The 14,221-nt window shown below is 56.2% G+C and overlaps 1 long non-coding RNA gene across 4 annotated transcripts in view; it reads left to right on the top strand.

Moving 5' to 3' along the window:
• LOC148149216 (uncharacterized) overlaps nt 1–14,221 on the top strand; it is a 66,652-nt gene that overhangs the window by 20,118 nt on the left and 32,313 nt on the right. For 3 of the 4 annotated variants that reach the window (XR_015758231.1, XR_015758228.1, XR_015758230.1), the window contains exon 2: nt 7,870–8,038. This is a non-coding gene — a long non-coding RNA (uncharacterized LOC148149216). The remainder of the gene's footprint in view (nt 1–7,869; nt 8,039–14,221) is intronic. The other variant, XR_015758229.1, reaches the window with a different exon arrangement.

Genomic DNA, 14,221 nt, shown 5'->3' with positions numbered 1-14,221 from the left:
CAGAGATGGGGAAGAAAGAGACACACACAGGAGAGATGGGGGGAGAGAGAGACACACAGTAGGGATGGGGGGAGAGAGACACACACAGCAGAGATGGGGGGAGAGAGAGACACACAGCAGAGATGGGGGAGAGAGAGACACACAGTAGGGATGGGGGGAGAGAGAGACACACAGCAGAGATGGGGGGGAGAGAGACACACAGCAGAGATGGGGGGGAGAGGCACACACAGCAGAGATGGGGGGAGAGAGAGACACACAGCAGAGGTGGGGGGGGGGAGAGGCACACACAGCAGAATGGGGGGAGAGAGAGACACACACAGCAGGGATGGGGGGAGAGAGAGGCACAGCAGAGATGGGGAAGAAAGAGACACACAGCAGAGATGGGGGGGAGAGGCACACACAGCAGAATGGGGGGAGAGAGACACACACAGCAGAGATGGGGGGGGAGAGGCACACAGCAGAGATGGGGGGAGAGAGACACACAGCAGAGATGGGGGGAGAGAGGCACACAGCAGAGATGGGGGAGGGAGAGACACACAGCAGAGATGGGGGGGAGAGGGGCACACAGCAGAGATGGGGGAGAGAGACACACAGCAGAGATGGGGGGAGAGAGACACACAGCAGAGATGGGGGGGAGAGGCACACACAGCAGAGATGGGGGAGAGAGAGAGGCACACAGCAGAGATGGGGGAGAGAGAGGTACACACAGCAGGGATGGGGGGAGAGAGAGACACACAGCAGAGATGGGGGGGAGAGAGAGGCACACACAGCAGAGATGGGGGAGAGAGGCACACACAGCAGAGATGGGGGAGAGAGAGAGGCACACAGCAGAGATGGGGGAGAGAGAGGTACACACAGCAGAGATGGGGGGGAGAGAGAGGCACACAGCAGAGATGGGGGGAGAGAGAGACACACAGCAGAGATGGGGGGGAGAGAGAGACACACAGCAGAGATGGGGGAGAGAGGCACACACAGCAGAGATGGGGGAGAGAGAGAGGCACACAGCAGAGATGGGGGAGAGAGAGGTACACACAGCAGAGATGGGGGGGAGAGGCACACAGCAGAGATGGGGGGAGAGAGAGGCACACACAGCAGAGATGGGGGAGAGAGACACACACAGCAGAGATGGGGGAGAGAGAGACACACACAGCAGAGATGGGAGAGAGAGACACACACAGCAGAGATGGGGGGGAGAGAGACACACAGCAGAGATGGGGGAGAGAGACACACACAGCAGAGATGGGGGGGAGGGACACACAGCAGAGATGGGGGAGAGAGAGGCACAGCAGAGATGGGGGGAGAGAGAGGGACACACAGCAGAGATGGGGGGGAGAGAGGCACAGCAGAGATGGGGGAGAGAGACACATACAGCAGAGATGGGGGGAGAGAGAGGGACACACAGCAGAGATGGGGGGAGAGAGAGGGACACACAGCAGAGATGGGGGAGAGAGAGACACACAGCAGAGATGGGGGGGAGAGAGGCACACACAGCAGAGATGGGGAGAGAGAGAGGCACAGCAGAGATGGGGGGAGAGAGAGGGACACACAGCAGAGATGGGGGGAGAGAGACACACAGCAGAGATGGGGGGAGAGAGAGGCACACAGCAGAGATGGGGGGAGAGAGAGGGACACACAGCAGAGATGGGGGGAGAGAGAGGCACACAGCAGAGATGGGGAGAGAGAGACACACAGCAGAGATGGGGGGGAGAGAGGCACACAGCAGAGATGGGGGGGAGAGAGACACACACAGCAGAGATGGGGAGAGAGAGAGGCACACAGCAGAGATGGGGGGAGAGAGACACACAGCAGAGATGGGGGAGAGAGAGAGGCACACAGCAGAGATGGGGGGAGAGAGAGGGACACACAGCAGAGATGGGGGGGAGAGAGGCACACACAGCAGAGATGGGGGAGAGAGACACACAGCAGAGATGGGGGGGAGAGAGGCACACAGCAGAATGGGGGGAGAGAGAGGCACAGCAGAGATGGGGGGAGAGAGAGGGACACACAGCAGAGATGGGGGGGAGAGAGGCACACAGCAGAGATGGGGGGAGAGAGAGGCACAGCAGAGATGGGGGGTAGAGAGAGACACACAGCAGAGATGGGGAGAGGGAGACACTGCAGAGATGGGGGGAGAGAGAGGGACACACAGCAGAGATGGGGGGGAGAGAGGCACACAGCAGAGATGGGGGGAGAGAGAGGCACAGCAGAGATGGGGGGAGAGAGAGGGACACACAGCAGAGATGGGGGGGAGAGGCACACAGCAGAGATGGGGGGTAGAGAGACACACACAGCAGAGATGGGGGGTGAGAGACACACACAGCAGAGATGGGGGAGAGAGACACACACAGCAGAGCTGGGGGGAGAGAGAGAGGCACACACAGCAGAGATGGTGGAGAGAGAGACACACAGCAGGGATGGGGGGTAGAGAGAGACACACAGCAGAGATGGGGGAGAGAGAGGCACACAGCAGGGATGAGGGGAGAGAGGCACACAGCAGAGATGGGGGAGAGAGACACACACAGCAGAGCTGGGGGGAGAGAGAGAGGCACACAGCAGGGATGGGGAGAGGGAGACACTGCAGAGATGGGGGGTAGAGAGACACACACAGCAGAGATGGGGGAGAGAGACACACAGCAGAGATGGGGGAGAGAGAGAGACACACACAGCAGAGATGGGGGAGAGAGGCACACAGCAGGGATAGGGGGGAGAGAGAGACACACACAGCAGAGATGGGGGAGAGAGGCACACAGCAGAGATGGGGGGAGAGAGACACACAGCAGAGATAGGGGGGAGAGAGACACACACAGCAGGGATAGGGGGGAGAGAGACACACACAGCAGAGATGGGGGGAGAGAGACACACAGCAGAGATAGGGGAGAGAGGCACACACAGCAGAGATGGGGGAGAGAGAGAGACACACACAGCAGAGATGGGGGAGAGAGGCACACAGCAGGGATAGGGGGGAGAGAGACACACACAGCAGAGATGGGGGAGAGAGAGGCACACAGCAGGGATGAGGGGAAAGAGAGGCACACACAGCAGAGATGGGGGGAGATAGAGGCACACAGCAGAGATGGGGGGAGAGAGAGAGACACATACAGCAGAGATGGGGGGGGAGAGAGAGACACATACAGCAGAGATGGGAGAGAGAGAGACACATACAGCAGAGATGGGAGAGAGAGAGACACATACAGCAGAGATGGGAGAGAGAGAGACACATACAGCAGAGATGGGGGGAGAGAGAGACACATACAGCAGAGATGGGGGGAGAGAAACACACAGCAGAGATGGGGGGAGAGAGAGACACACAGCAGAGATGGGGGGAGAGAGACACACAGCAGAGATGGGGGGAGAGAGACACACAGCAGAGATGGGGGGAGAGAGACACACAGCAGAGATGGGGGGAGAGAGAGACACACAGCAGAGATGGGGGAGAGAGAGACACACAGCAGAGATGGGGGGAGAGAGAGACACAGCAGAGATGGGGGGAGAGAGAGAGACACACAGCAGAGATGGGGGGAGAGAGAGGCACACACAGCAGAGATGGGGGAGAGAGAGACACACAGCAGAGATGGGGGGAGAGAGACACATACAGCAGAGATGGGGGAGAGAGAGGCACACACAGCAGGGATGGGGGGAGAGAGACACATACAGCAGAGATGGGGGGAGAGAGACACATACAGCAGAGATGGGAGAGAGAGACACACACAGCAGAGATGGGGGGAGAGAGACACATACAGCAGAGATGGGGGGAGAGAGACACACAGCAGAGATGGGGGAGAGAGAGAGGCACACACAGCAGAGATGGGGGGAGAGAGACACACACAGCAGAGATGGGGGAGAGAGAGAGGCACACACAGCAGAGATGGGGGGAGAGAGACGCACACAGCAGAGATGGGGGAGAGAGAGAGGCACACACAGCAGAGATGGGGGGGAGAGAGAGACACACACAGCAGAGATGGGGGGAGAGAGAGAGGCACACACAGCAGAGATGGGGGGAGAGAGACGCACACAGCAGAGATGGGGAAGAGAGAGACACACAGCAGAGATGGGGGGTAGAGAGAGACACACACAGCAGAGATGGGGGGAGAGAGACGCACACAGCAGAGATGGGGGGAGAGAGACACACAGCAGAGATGGGGGTAGAGAGAGACACACACAGCAGAGATGGGGGGAGAGAGACGCACACAGCAGAGATGGGGGGAGAGAGACACACAGCAGAGATGGGGGGAGAGTGAGGCACACACAGCAGAGATGGGGGGAGAGAGACGCACACAGCAGAGATGGGGGGAGAGAGACACACAGCAGAGATGGGGGGAGAGAGAGAGGCACACACAGCAGAGATGGGGGGAGAGAGACACATACAGCAGAGATGGGGGAGAGAGAGAGGCACAAACAGCAGAGATGGGGGGAGAGAGACGCACAGCAGGGTTGGGGGGAGAAAGGCACACAGCAGAGATGGGGGGAGAGAGAGACACACACAGCAGAGATGGGGGGAGAGTGAGGCACACAAAGCAGAGATGGGGGGAGAGAGACACACACAGCAGAGATGGGGGAGAGAGAGGCACACACAGCAGAGATGGGGGGAGAGAGACGCACACAGCAGAGATGGGGGAGAGAGAGAGGCACACACAGCAGAGATGGGGGGGAGAGAGAGGCACACAGCAGAGATGGGGGGAGAGAGAGGCACACAGCAGAGATGGGGGGGAGAGAGAGGCACACAGCAGAGATGGGGGGAGAGAGAGAGACACAGCAGAGATGGGGGGGAGAGAGAGGCACACAGCAGAGATGGGGGGGAGAGAGAGGCACACAGCAGAGATGGGGGGAGAGAGAGAGACACAGCAGAGATGGGGGGGAGAGAGAGGCACACAGCAGAGATGGGGGGAGAGAGAGAGACACATACAGCAGAGATGGGGGGGGAGAGAGAGACACATACAGCAGAGATGGGAGAGAGAGAGACACATACAGCAGAGATGGGAGAGAGAGAGACACATACAGCAGAGATGGGGGGAGAGAGACACACAGCAGAGATGGGGGGAGAGAGAGACACACAGCAGAGATGGGGGGAGAGAGACACACAGCAGAGATGGGGGGAGAGAGACACACAGCAGAGATGGGGGGAGAGAGAGACACACAGCAGAGATGGGGGAGAGAGAGACACACAGCAGAGATGGGGGGAGAGAGAGACATACAGCAGAGATGGGGGAGAGAGAGACACACAGCAGAGATGGGGGGAGAGAGACACACAGCAGAGATGGGGGGAGAGAGACACATACAGCAGAGATGGGGGAGAGAGAGGCACACACAGCAGGGATGGGGGGAGAGAGACACATACAGCAGAGATGGGGGAGAGAGAGAGGCACACACAGCAGGGATGGGGGGAGAGAGACACATACAGCAGAGATGGGGGAGAGAGAGAGGCACACACAGCAGAGATGGGGGGAGAGAGACACATACAGCAGAGATGGGAGAGAGAGACACACACAGCAGAGATGGGGGGAGAGAGACACATACAGCAGAGATGGGGGGAGAGAGACACACAGCAGAGATGGGGGAGAGAGAGAGGCACACACAGCAGAGATGGGGGGAGAGAGACGCACACAGCAGAGATGGGGGAGAGAGAGAGGCACACACAGCAGAGATGGGGGGAGAGAGACGCACACAGCAGAGATGGGGGAGAGAGAGAGGCACACACAGCAGAGATGGGGGGGAGAGAGAGACACACACAGCAGAGATGGGGGGAGAGAGAGAGGCACACACAGCAGAGATGGGGGGAGAGAGACGCACACAGCAGAGATGGGGAAGAGAGAGACACACAGCAGAGATGGGGGGTAGAGAGAGACACACACAGCAGAGATGGGGGGAGAGAGACGCACACAGCAGAGATGGGGGGAGAGAGACACACAGCAGAGATGGGGGTAGAGAGAGACACACACAGCAGAGATGGGGGGAAAGAGACGCACACAGCAGAGATGGGGGGAGAGAGACACACAGCAGAGATGGGGGGAGAGTGAGGCACACACAGCAGAGATGGGGGGAGAGAGACGCACACAGCAGAGATGGGGGGAGAGAGACACACACAGCAGAGATGGGGGAGAGAGAGGCACACACAGCAGAGATGGGGGGAGAGAGAGGGACACAGCAGAAATGGGGGAGAGAGAGAGAGGCACACACAGCAGAGATGGGGGAGTGAGAGGCACACACAGCAGAGATGGGGGGAGAGAGACACACAGCAGAGATGGGGGGAGAGAGACACATACAGCAGAGATGGGGGAGAGAGAGAGGCACAAACAGCAGAGATGGGGGGAGAGAGACGCACAGCAGGGTTGGGGGGAGAAAGGCACACAGCAGAGATGGGGGGAGAGAGAGACACACACAGCAGAGATGGGGGGAGAGTGAGGCACACAAAGCAGAGATGGGGGGAGAGAGACACACACAGCAGAGATGGGGGAGAGAGAGGCACACACAGCAGAGATGGGGGGAGAGAGAGGGACACAGCAGAAATGGGGGAGAGAGAGAGAGGCACACACAGCAGAGATGGGGGAGTGAGAGGCACACACAGCAGAGATGGGGGAGAGAGAGGCACACACAGCAGAGATGGGGGGAGAGAGACACACAGCAGAGATGGGGGGAGAGAGAGAGGCACACAGCAGAGATGGGGGAGAGAGACACACACAGCAGAGATGGGGGAGAGAGAGAGGCACACAGCAGAGATGGGGGAGAGAGAGGCACACACAGCAGAGATGGGGGGAGAGAGACACATACAGCAGAGATGGGGGAGAGAGAGAGGCACAAACAGCAGAGATGGGGGGAGAGAGACGCACAGCAGGGTTGGGGGGAGAAAGGCACACAGCAGAGATGGGGGGAGAGAGAGACACACACAGCAGAGATGGGGGGAGAGTGAGGCACACAAAGCAGAGATGGGGGGAGAGAGAGGCACACACAGCAGAGATGGGGGGATAGAGACACACACAGCAGAGATGGGGGGAGAGAGAGGGACACACAGCAGAGATGGGGGAGAGAGAGAGGCACACAGCAGAGATGGGGGGAGAGAGACGCACATAGCAGAGATGGGGAAGAGAGAGACACACAGCAGAGATGGGGGGTAGGGAGAGACACACACAGCAGAGATGGGGGGAGAGAGAGGGACACAGCAGAAATGGGGGAGAGAGAGAGGCACACACCGCACAGATGGGGGGAGAGAGACACACAGCAGAGATGGGGGGAGAGAGACACACACAGCAGAGATGGGGGGAGAGAGACACACAGCAGAGATGGGGGAGGGAGAGACACACAGCAGAGATGGGGGGGAGAGGCACACACAGCAGAGATGGGGGGAGAGAGGCACACACAGCAGAGATGGGGGAGGGAGAGACACACAGCAGAGATGGGGGAGGGAGAGACACACAGCAGAGATGGGGGGGAGAGGCACACACAGCAGAGATGGGGGGAGAGAGACACACAGCAGAGATGGGGGGGAGAGAGACACACAGCAGAGATGGGGGAGGGAGAGACACACAGCAGAGATGGGGGGGAGAGGCACACACAGCAGAGATGGGGGAGAGAGAGGCACACACAGCAGAGATGGGGGAGGGAGAGACACACAGCAGAGATGGGGGGAGAGAGGCACACAGCAGAGATGGGGGAGAGAGAGGCACACACAGCAGAGATGGGGGAGGGAGAGACACACAGCAGAGATGGGGGGAGAGAGAGACACACAGCAGAGATGGGGGGAGAGAGGCACACAGCAGAGATGGGGGAGGGAGAGGCACACACAGCAGGGATGGGGGGAGAGAGAGGCACACAGCAGAGATGGGGGAGAGAGACGCACACAGCAGAGATGGTGTTTTTTTTTTCTCTCTTTTACAGAAAGAGCGGGAGCAGCAGGGGGAAGTGACGAAGACCGGAGGGGCAGGCGGGTAGGTTTTTTTTTCCCTTTAAAAGCGAGCAGGAGAAGAACCCGAGGCACTACGGACGTAGTGCCTCCCTCCCGCCCTCCTCCTCTAACCTAAATAATAAGACCCGTTGTGGTAAGTAGGTAAGTACTGCATTTTGCTTGTTGTATTCTTTAGACCCAGTTTTTTTTTATATAAAAGGTTACTTTCAGAGGGATGGCAGTGAAGGCAGTGCAATGTTCCTCTTGCAACATGTTTGAGGTGAGGGATTACACTTGCAGGAAGTGCACCCATCTCCAGCTCCTCCAAGACCGCCTTAGGGAACTGGAGCTGGAGTTGGATGAACTTAGGATCATTCAGGAGGCAGAGGGGGTCATAGATCGGAGCTTTAGGGAAGTAGTAACTCCAAAGATGGCAGATAGATAGGTGACAGTGAGGGGGACTGGGAGGAAGCAGCCAGTGCAGGGACCCCCTGCGGACGTTCCCCTCAAGAACAAGTATACCGTTTTGGATACTTGTGGGGGGGACGACTTACCAGGGGCAAGTAACGGGGCTCAGGCCTCTGGCACGGAGCCTGTCCCCGTTACTCAGAAGGGAAGGGTGAAGAAGAGCAGAGCAGTAGTAATTGGGGACTCGATAGTTCGGGGCACAGATCGGCAGTTTTGTGGGAACGAGAGAGACTCACGTTTGGTATGTTGCCTCCCAGGTGCAAGGGTACGTGATGTCTCTGATCGTGTTTTCCGGGTCCTTAAGGGGGAGGGGGAGCAGCCCGAAGTCGTGGTCCACATTGGCACCAATGACATAGGTAGGAGGAGCGCTGAGGATGTTCGGCAGGCTTTCAGGGAGCGAGGTTGGAAGCTCAGAGTTAGAACGAACAGAGTTGTTGTCTCTGGTTTGTTACCCGTGCCACGTGATAGAGAGTCGAGGAATAGGGAGAGAGAACAGTTAAATGCGTGGCTACAGGGATGGTGCAGGAGGGAGGGATTCCGGTATTTGGATAACTGGGGTTCTTTCTGGGGAAGGTGGGACCTCTATAAACAGGATGGTCTGCACCTGAACCAGAGGGGCACCAGTATCCTTGGTGGGAGGTTTGCTAGTGCTCTTGGGGGGGGGGGTTTAAACTAACTCTGCAGGGGCATGGGAACCCAGACTGTAGCTTTAGGGTGCAGGACCTGGAGTGTAGGGAGGTTAGGAACATGGCATCATTTTCAAAGGAGGGTGCCTGTAAACAGGGAAGTGACTTGAAGTGTGTATACTTCAATGCAAGAAGTATACGAAATAAGGTAGGTGAACTTGCAGCGTGGGTTGGTACCTGGGACTTCGATGTTGTGGCTATTACGGAGACATGGGTAGAACAGGGACAGGATTGGCTGTTGCAAGTTCCAGGGTTTAAATGTTTTAGTAGGGTCAGAGGTGGGGGCAAAAGAGGGGGAGGTGTGGCATTGCTTGTCAAAGAGAGTATTACAGCTGTGGAAAGGACGATGGATGAAGACTCGCCATCAGAGGTAGTTTGGGCTGAGGTTAGGAATAGGAAAGGTGAGGTCACCCTGTTAGGAGTTTTTTACAGGCCCCCTAATAGTCCTAGAAACGTAGAAGAAAGGATTGCGAGGATGATTCAAGAGAAGAGTGAAAGTAACAGGGTGGTTGTTATGGGGGACTTTAACTTTCCTGATATTGATTGGGAAAGCTATAGCTCAAGTTCGTTAGATGGGTCAGTGTTTGTCCAATGTGTGCAGGAGGGTTTCCTGACACAATATGTAGATAGGCCAACAAGAGGTGAGGCCATACTGGATTTGGTTCTGGGTAATGAATCAGGCCAGGTGTTAGAATTAGAGGTAGGTGAGCACTTTGGGGACAGTGACCACAATTCGGTGACTTTTACTCTAGTGATGGAGAGGGATAAGAGTGCACTACAGGGCAAGAGTTATAGCTGGGGGCAGGGAAATTCTGATGCGGTGAGGCATGACTTAGGATGTGTGGCCTGGAAAAGTAAGCTTCAAGGCAAGGGTGTAATTGATATGTGGAGCTTGTTCAAGGAGCAACTATTGAGTGTCCTTGATAAGTATGTACCCGTCAGGCAGGGAGGAAAGGGTCGTGTGAGGGAGCCGTGGTTTAATAAGGAATTGGAATCCCTTGTTAAATGGAAGAGGGCGGCCTATGTAAAGATGAGACGTGGAGGTTCAATTGGGGCGATTGAGAGTTATAAGGTAGCCAGGAAGGACCTGAAGAGAGAGCGAAGAGCAGCAAGGAGGGGACATGAAAGGTCCTTAGTTGGTAGGATTAGGGAAAACCCTAAGGCTTTCTATAGGTATGTCAGGAATAAAAGAATGACTAGGGCAGGAATAGGTCCAGTCAAGGATAGTAGTGGGAAGTTGCGTGTGGAGGCTGAAGAGATTGGGGAGACACTGAATGAATACTTTTCGTCAGTATTCCATCAGTAACAGGACATTGTTGTCGATGTGAGTACTGAGTCACAATTAAGTAGAATGGATGGCTTTGAGGTATGTAGAGAAGAGGTGTTGGAAATTCTGGAAAGGGTGAAAATAGATAAGTCCCCTGGGCCTGATGGCATTTATCCTAGGATTCTCTGGGAAGCAAGGGAGGAGATTGCAGAGCCATTGGCCTTGATTTTTATGTCCTCGTTGTCTACAGGAGTAGTGCCAGAAGATTGGAGGCTAGCAAATGTGGTTCCCTTGTTTAAGAAGGGGAGTAGGGATAACCCTAGTAACTATAGGCCGGTGAGTCTCACTTCTGTTGTGGGTAAAATCTTAGAGAGAATTGTAAGGGAAAGGATTTATGAACATCTGGATAGGAATAATGTGATCAAGGAGAGTCAGCATGGTTTTGTGAAGGGCAGGTCGTGCCTCACAAACCTTATTGAATTCTTTGAGAAGGTGACTAAGGAGGTGGACGAGGGGAAAGCAGTAGATGTGGTGTATATGGATTTTAGTAAGGCGTTTGATAAGGTTCCCCATGGTAGACTACTACAAAAAATACGGAGGTATGGCATTGAGGGTGAGTTGGAGGTTTGGATTAGGAGTTGGCTGGCTGGAAGAAGACAGAGGGTAGTAGTTGATGGCAAAGGTTCATCTTGGAGTGCTGTCACTAGCGGTGTTCCGCAAGGATCTGTTTTGGGACCATTGCTGTTTGTCATTTTTATAAATGACCTGGAGGAGGGGTTAGAAGGTTGGGTGAGCAAGTTTGTGGATGATACGAAATTCGGAGGAGTGGTAGACAGTGAGGAAGGATGTGGCAGGTTACAGCGGGATATTGATAAGCTGCAGAACTGGGCAGAAAGGTGGCAAATGGAGTTCAATGTAGCTAAGTGTGAGGTGATTCATTTTGGTAAGAGTAATAAAAAGATGGGGTACTGGGCTAACGGTTGGATACTTGGTAGTGTGGATGAGCAGAAAGATCTTGGTGTCCATGTACACAAATCTTTGAAAGTTGCCACTCAGGTAAATAGTGCGGTGAAGAAGGCATATGGCGTACTGGCTTTTATTGGTAGAGGAATTGAGTTCCGGAGTACTGAGGTCATGTTGCAGTTGTATAAGACTCTGGTGCGGCCGCATCTGGAGTATTGTGTGCAGTTTTGGTCCCCATACTCTAGGAAGGATGTGGAGGCACTGGAACGGGTGCAGAGGAGGTTTACCAGGATGTTGCCTGGTATGGTAGGAAGATCGTATGAGGAAAGGCTGAGGCACTTGGGGCTGTTTTCATTGGAGAAAAGAAGGTTTAGGGGTGACTTGATAGAGGTGTATAAGATGATTAGGGGTTTAGATAGGGTCGACAGTGAGAATCTTTTTCCACGTATGGAGTCAGCTATTACAAGGGGGCATAGCTTTAAATTAAGGGGGGGTATGTATAGGACAGATGTTAGGGGTAGGTTCTTTACTCAGCGAGTCGTGAGTTCATGGAATGCCCTGCCAGTAGCAGTGGTGGACTCTCCTTCATTATGGGCATTTAAACGGGCATTGGATAGGCATATGGAGGATAGTGGGCTAGTGTAGGTTAGGTGGGCTTGGATCGGCGCAACATCGAGGGCCGAAGGGCCTGTACTGCGCTGTATTCTTCTATGTTCTATGTTCTATGGGGGGAGAGAGACGCACACAGCAGAGATGGGGGGAGAGAGACGCACACAGCAGAGATGGGGGAGTGAGAGGCACACAGCAGGGATGGGGGAGAGAGAGAGGCACACAGCAGAGATGGGGGGAGAGAGACGCACACAGCAGAGATGGGGGAGTGAGAGGCACACAGCAGGGATGGGGGAGAGAGAGAGACACACAGCAGAGATGGGGGGGAGAGAGAGGCACACACAGCAGAGATGGGGGGGAGAGTGACACAGAGCAGACATGGGGGGGGAGAGAGACACACACAGCAGAGATGGGGGAGAGAGAGACACACAGCAGAGATGGGAGAGAGAGACACACACAACAGAGATGGGGGGGAGAGCGAGGCACACACAGCAGAGTTGGGGGGGAGAGAGAGGCACACACAGCAGAGATGGGGGGAGAGAGAGGCACACACAGCAGAGATGGGGGGGAGAGAGAGGCACACACAGCAGAGATGGTGGGAGAGAGAGGCACACACAGCAGAGATGGGGGGGAGAGCGAGGCACACAGCAGAGATTGGGGGGAGAGAGAGACACAGCAGAGATGGGGGGTAGAGAGAAGCACACAGCAGAGATGAGGGAGAGAGGCACACAGCAGAGATGGGGGGAGAGAGAGGCACACACAGCAGAGATGGTGGGAGAGAGAGGCACACAGCAGAGATGAGGGAGAGAGGCACACAGCAGAGATGAGGGAGAGAGAGGCACACACAGCAGAGTTGGGGGAGAGAGAGAGGCACACACAGCAGAGATGGTGGGAGAGAGAGGCACACACAGCAGAGATGGGGGGGAGAGCGAGGCACACAGCAGAGATTGGGGGGAGAGAGAGACACAGCAGAGATGGGGGGTAGAGAGAAGCACACAGCAGAGATGAGGGAGAGAGGCACACAGCAGAGATGGGGGGAGAGAGAGGCACACACAGCAGAGATGGGGGGAGAGAGACACACACAGCAGAGTTGGGGGAGAGAGAGAGGCACACACAGCAGAGATGGTGGGAGAGAGAGGCACACACAGCAGAGATGGGGGGGAGAGAGAGGCACACAGCAGAGATGGGGGGAGAGAGAGGCACACACAGCAGAGTTGGGGGAGAGAGAGAGGCACACACAGCAGAGATGGTGGGAGAGAGAGGCACACACAGCAGAGATGGGGGGGAGAGAGAGGCACACAGCAGAGATGGGGGGAGAGAGAGGCACACACAGCAGAGATGAGGGAGAGAGAGGCACACACAGCAGAGTTGGGGGAGAGAGAGAGGCACACACAGCAGAGATGGTGGGAGAGAGAGGCACACACAGCAGAGATGGGGGGGAGAGCGAGGCACACAGCAGAGATTGGGGGGAGAGAGAGACACAGCAGAGATGGGGGGTAGAGAGAAGCACACAGCAGAGATGAGGGAGAGAGGCACACAGCAGAGATGGGGGGAGAGAGAGGCACACACAGCAGAGATTGGGGGGAGAGAGAGACACAGCAGACATGGGGGGTAGAGAGAGACACACACAGCAGAGATGGGGGGAGAGAGACACACAGCAGAGATGGGGGGGGAGAGAGACACACACAGCAGGGATGGGGGGGGAGAGAGACACACACAGCAGAGATGGGGAGAGAGAGAGGCTCACACAGCAGAGATGGGGGGAGAGAGACACATACAGCAGAGATGGGGGAGAGAGAGACACACACAGCAGAGATGGGGGGGGGAGAGAGGCACACACAGCAGAGATGGGGGGGGGAGAGAGGCACACACAGCAGAGATGGGGGGGGGAGAGAGGCACACACAGCAGAGATGGGGGGAGAGAGACACACAGCAGAGATGGGGGAGAGAGAGGCACACACAGCAGAGATGGGGGAGAGAGGCACACACAGCAGAGATGGGGGAGAGAGAGGCACACACAGCAGAGATGGGGGGAGAGAGAGACACACAGCAGAGATGGGGGAGAGAGAGGCACACACAGCAGTGATGGGGGAGAGAGAGACACACAGCAGAGATGGGGGAGAGAGAGACACACACAGCAGAGATGGGGGAGAGAGAGGCACACAGCAGAGATGGGGGAGAGAGAGGCACACAGCAGAGATGGGGGGTGAGAGAGGCACACACAACAGAGATGGGGGGAGAGAGACACTCACAGCAGAGATGGGGGAGAGAGAGGCACACAGCAGAGATGGGGGGAGAGAGAGGCACACACAACAGAGATGGGGGGAGAGAGACACACAGCAGAGATGGGGG

Source organism: Chiloscyllium plagiosum, unplaced genomic scaffold (genome assembly GCF_037043375.1).
Source record: "Chiloscyllium plagiosum isolate Xiang-an unplaced genomic scaffold, Cpla_swu_hap1 HiC_scaffold_9, whole genome shotgun sequence".
Taxonomy (NCBI): Eukaryota; Metazoa; Chordata; class Chondrichthyes; order Orectolobiformes; family Hemiscylliidae; genus Chiloscyllium; species Chiloscyllium plagiosum.
The sequence above is the reverse complement of the archived record's forward strand: the minus strand, read 5'-3'. Positions and strand labels throughout refer to the sequence as shown.